General features: G+C 41.8%; 1 pseudogene; it reads left to right on the forward strand.

The window, feature by feature from the left end:
• The first annotated feature begins 1,363 nt into the window (after window positions 1-1,363).
• Window positions 1,364-5,658, forward strand: LOC131521352 (tripartite motif-containing protein 16-like; annotated as a pseudogene).
• The last annotated feature ends 342 nt before the right edge of the window (window positions 5,659-6,000 follow it).

Here is a 6,000-nt window from a genome sequence, read left to right on the forward strand (position 1 = left end):
GGCTACAGAATTGCAATGAGTGATTTGGAACTTTCCCTTAAATACTACCAGAACAAAAGGGCCATAAACATTTATTCTCTGCCCAAAAACAGATTACATCTGTGTATGGGGGATGAGAAGCCTCTGTAGGAGCTGTTCTCGCGCACCCAAATGGTCACACCTGGTGTAGAGCAATGTTTATCAGATTTTGAAAGGAGACCACCCACAACAGAAGTACAAAGTTAACTTAAGTTTTCATGATTTCTCATAATACAAGTGACTACTGTGAAATTGAGACCAGTTTACCCATCGCACAGAGAGCTTTAAAATGATACCAAACATGAAGGGGAAAAACAACAGGTTCACAAGATACATGATATGTGGTATTTGCATATTCTTAATGAACTTTGAGTGAACCATTTTAGGGAGAAAGAGGGAGATGCAGAGATGGCAGGGTGAAGAAGGGGGTTGTAAATGATCAAAGAAGATAAGTTTGGTCAGGGTGATGTTGGTTGTTCTCTTTGGAGATCTTTTGTTCTCTTTGGAGATCTCTTCTCCAGATTAGTTTTATGGCTTTATTGCATGGCATCTGTGAGTTCCTGAGTTTTGGCTTCATGAGGAGTTAATTTCATAAAGAAAATAATTTCACTCCCTACAATACTAAATAAAATTTATTATTATTATTATTATTATAACAGGACAGGCAGAGAGTTCATAAACGGCCTCTTTGTCCGCGGGCAAACAGGCAGAGAGTTCATAAACAGTCTCCTTGGCAGTGATGTGGTAGACAAAGAGTTCAGTAGTTGGCACCACTGCCATGAGAGGAGCTGAAGTGGACACCGCCGCCTTGGGAGGTTCTGCAGCAGAAGCTGCCACATCGGGAAGAGCTGGAGAGGACCCGTGGTCTAGAGCGGGCCAGACTCATAGACAGAAGCAGGCTCTTGAGTGGATTCAAGGACTGGAGCAGGCTCTGGAGCGGATTCATGGACTGGAGCGGGCTCTGAATCAGACTCATGGACTGGAATGAGCTCTGGAGGAGTAGTAGAGCAGTGTGTAGCCCAAATACACACAATAGCCATCGTCGTAACAGGGAGTACAGTAGATAGCAGGACCACCTCTGAGACCCCCAGGCCATCTTGGGAAGAGACTCTGGAATGGTGTCCATGTTGCGAAGAGACTGTAGACTGGCGACCATCTTGTGAAGATGCTCTAGACCGTGATGGAACGAGGCTCAGGAGTGGATCAGGAGTGGCAGATACTACAGGAGTGCCATGTTCCTTCTCCACAACACCCACAGTATATGCAGAGACGCTCAGTTGGGAGGATCAAGCAAAGGCATGAGTGAGCTGAGCGGCTCAGACAGCCCACCATAAAAAATATCATCAGGCATACCTGGTCAAAAGATGGTAAATGAGCCAGTCCAATAAAGTCCTTCACATAGTCCTCAATAGGCTGATCTCCTTGACGGAGACATATAATTTGTGCTCCTGGATTCATAGTGGTCGGCATCACCAGCCAATCAGAGAGCAGCTGGACACAAGAACGCACTCCTCCTTGCTCAGAGGTACTAGGACGTTACTACAGAACAGATGATAATACCATGGTATTTCCTATTGTATATGGGTGTTCCTTCATCTTTGAGTTAATTTTTTTATTAAATATGGTTAATTTTCCACTTTTTCCTTTTATTTTACAAGACATAAGGAAAAAGTGGAAACCACTAAAAAATCATAATGTCTGCATATATATAATAAGGAAGAGGAACCTGCTTTACAGACTCACAGACACAACAGTTTTACACACGTCGCTCAAACACAGAACCAGGAAACAGGAAACACGTGTGTTCAGGGAAAGAGAAACTGAAGTGTAGTTGAGCTGTTGTGTGTTTGCTTCTCTGTAATCAAGCAGTAAAATGGCGGAAGCCAGAATTTTTCAGGATGAGTTCTTGTGTGCAGTGTGTCAGGATCTCCTGAAGGATCCAGTGACCATCCAGTGTGGACACAGTTACTGTGAGAGCTGTATTACAGACTGCTGGGATCAGGAGGATCAGATGAGAGTCTACAGCTGCCCTCAGTGCAGACAGACCTTCAGTCCAAGACCTGCTTTAGCTAGAAACACCATGCTGGCTGAAGTAGTGCAGAAACTGCAGAAGAGGAAACCTCCTACTGACTGTGATGCTGGAGCTGAAGATGTGCTGTGTGACGTCTGTACTGGAAGAAAATACAAAGCTGTCAAGTCCTGTCTGGTGTGTCTGAACTCTTACTGTCAGAATCACCTTGAACAACATGAGAGTTGGTTTAAAGGAAAGAGACACAATCTGACTGATGCCACTGGACGACTGCAGGAGATGATCTGCCAGAAACATGAGAAGCTCCTTGAGGTTTTCTGTCGCACTGACCAGAAATGTATATGTGTGCTGTGTACGATGGATGAACATAAAAACCACGACACTGTCTCAACTGCAGCACAGAGGACAGAGAAGCAGGTATTTAAAAGTAGTGATAAATACTCAGTGTAGTGATCCAATAGTCTATTTATTTTCTATGTAGAGCTGCAGCTTAATTACACAGAAACACTGTCAGTGTGAAGCTCTGTCTGTGTCAGTTTCACTTTCATGATACTTAAGCTTGCAGTGTGAAGCAGGTCTTAATATTCACCATAATTCATTTTTTCAATGATTGTAACTGATCATCACTTCTGGAGTTTTAACCCACAGTCATTAGTTATCAGCTCCACTTTTACTAGATTCATCTGTTCACATGATGATTTAGTGCAAGTAGTTTTCTGTGACATTCACTATCATCCGTTTGTCCTGCAGCACCAGCTGAAGGAGACACAGAAGACATTCCAGCAGAGAATCCAGCAGAGAGAGAAAGATCTCCAGCAGCTGAGAGAGGCTGTGGAGTCTCATAAGGTGAGTCTGGAGAAGAAGAGAAGTTTGTCTCCGTCTCAGTTCAGACTCACTGAAGCCTGAATCACTGTGTGTCCTAACAGCCCTCTGCACAGACAGCAGTGGAGGACACTGAGAGGATCTTTACTGAGCTCATCCACTCATCCATTGAGAGAAGCTGCTCTGAGCTGATACAGCTGATCAGAGGTCAGGAAAAGCAAGCAGTGAGTCGAGCTGAAGGGCGACTGGGCGACTGGAGCGACTGGAGCAGGAGATCAATGATCTGAGGAGGAGACGCTGAGCTGGAGCAGCTTTCACACACACAGGATCACATCCAGTTCCTGCAGGTAACACAGATCTAGAAGATCAGGACCATAGTGGACTTGAGCAGATCCTGCTGCGTCCATGAAAACCGCAAACATGAAGTGATGCTGTATATTAGCATTGCTTCAGTGTATAGAAACCAAACCAAACCAAACCTGTCTTAAGGTTCCTTGTGAAGTTTCAGTTTCTCTAACCGCTCTAAAGTTATAAATAATGGTCAATCTAATCATAGCTTTTGAGCTGCTTTTCCTGAGCAAATCTACTCAAATCTACACTGAGACTCCATTGATGAGCTTGAGCTGTTAGATGGACATTTATATTCTTAACAGATGTTTTATCATCCAAACTATTTCCTAGAAAGTTAACATATAGTGTAAATGGCAAATACCAGAATATGTAGCTCTAATGTGATTTAATGAATATGAGAAGAATGAAGCTGATGCTGTGAAAGTGCTGGATTGAGGTGAGTTACTAAAGATCAGTCAAGTCAACAAGAGCCGCACAAATCTGATGTTGGTGCAAGTTATTCGGTGAAGTGTGGAGCTGATGAGTTTTGATTTTTTTTCTGTAGAGTTTCCAGTCTCTCTCAGCTCCTCCTGAATCTACAGATGGAAATGATGATCCCTTCAGTTCTCTCTTCTCTTCTGATGGTCTGAGAGAATCTGTCCATCAGCTGAGAGACAAACTGGAGGATTTCTGCAAAGAGGAGCTCAAGAAGATCTCAGACAGAGGTAAAGTCCTGGAGATTCATCTGCTCTCAGAAACCAGTCCATCATCATCTCACATCATGGAGAACATCATATTAGAAATGTGTTAGGAATGGATGCAGGATCATGAGAATCACACTGTTCATGTCTGTTTATTTCCACAGTCAAACTCACCAAAATTGTTCCTAGAACCAGGAAGGACTTCCTACGATGTAAGTCAGTAAGAAAACAAGCAGAAAAACTCACTGAGTGTGTTCATGTTTTTCCTGTAGATGATGAAAGAAGAGTTTTATAATTGATGATGTAAATCATGATTTGCACATGATATCTGGTCATCTGTACTGAGAGCTGACGGCTACATGATCATCAAACAGATTCATAATTCCTGATTCTGATGTGTTTTATCTCCATCAGATTCCCATCAGCTCACTCTGGATCTGAACACACCACATAAATACCTCCGTGTGTCTGAGAGCAACAGAGTGATTACTGAGGCTTACACAGTCCAGTTGTATCCTGATCATCCACACAGATTTGATTATTGGCGTCAGGTGTTGTGTAGAGAGAGTGTGTGTGGACGCTGTTACTGGGAGCTGGAGTGGAGTGGAAATAATGGTGTGCGTATATCAGTGTCATATAAGAGCATCAGCAGGAAGGGACGGGGTGACGAGTGCCGGTTTGGAAATAATGATCAGTCCTGGAGTTTGTCCTGCTTTCCCTCCAGTTGCTCATTCATACACAATAATAGAAAGACTGTTCTCCATGTAAAGTCCATCAGAAGTAGAATAGGAGTGTTTGTGGATCACAGTGCAGGAACTCTGTCCTTCTACAGCGTCTCTGACACAATGAGCCTCATCCACACAGTCCAGACCACATTCACTCAGCCACTCTATCCTGGGTTTAATGTTCTTAAAGGATCATCAGTGAAACTGTGTTGATGAATCAGAATAGACTGACTAGAGATTCTACCCATAATGCTTTGAGCTGCATGATAAATCAGTCACAGTGAGATGTTATAGAGTCTCTTCTTTTGTCTTCATGAAATTAATACTGCAGCTGAACTTCTGTCAATGAAATAACAGGTCAGAATAAATGTGTGTAATAAATCCTCATATAGAAAGTAAAATCAGTGTGTGTGTCCTGCTGAGTGACCATGTGTTTCTGTGCTTTTCTCTGTTTGTGTTGATTTAGTTTTTAATTTAGTGTCACATCAATCATTTTACCTTCAATCATAATTACCTTTCAATTCAAATAAAGACAGTCAGTAAATCATTTTCATTATTCACCTTATGGAGCTCTGGCCCTTTTCAGTGTTTTGTGTTCTTTTGTCACGAGTTGCTGTTTTTATTGTCACACATGTAATTGTTAACTGTGGAATTTGTTTTAACTTTAGGTTACAGCTTGTAAATAATTAATTCTATTATAGATCAGTGGATAAAACCTGTAAATGACATGAAATTTCAAGCTGTTAAAATTGTGTGAGTGTGTGTGTGTTTGTGTATATAAAGAGGGTCTGTGTGTGTGTGTGTATGTCTGTGTTTGTGTGTTTATACAGGTGCATCTCAATAAATTAGAATGTCCTGAAAAAGTTCATTTATTTCAGTAATTCAACTCAAATTGTGAAACTCATGTATTAAATAAATTCAATGCACTCAGACTGAAGTAGTTTAAGTCTTTGGTTCTTTTAATTGTGATGATTTTGGCTCACATTTAACAGAAACCCACCAATTCACTCTCAACAAATTAGAATACTTCATAAGACCAATAAAAAAAAACATTTTCAGTGAATTGTTGTCCTTCTGGAAAGTATGTTCATTTACTGTATATGTACTCAATACTTGGTAGGGGCTCCTTTTGCTTTAATTACTGCCTCAGTTCGGCGTGGCATGGAGGTGATCAGTTTGTGGCACTGCTGAGGTGGTATGGAAGCCCAGGTTTCTTTGACAGTGGCCTTCAGCTCATCTGCATTTTTCGGTCTCTTGTTTCTCATTTTCCTCTTGACAATAGACAATCTATGGGGTTCAGGTCTGGTGAGTTTGCTGGCCAATCAAGCACACCAACACCATGGTCATTTAATCAACTTTTGGTCCTTTTGGCAGT

The sequence above is a fragment of the Onychostoma macrolepis genome, chromosome 16 (assembly GCF_012432095.1).
Source record: "Onychostoma macrolepis isolate SWU-2019 chromosome 16, ASM1243209v1, whole genome shotgun sequence".
Taxonomy (NCBI): Eukaryota; Metazoa; Chordata; class Actinopteri; order Cypriniformes; family Cyprinidae; genus Onychostoma; species Onychostoma macrolepis.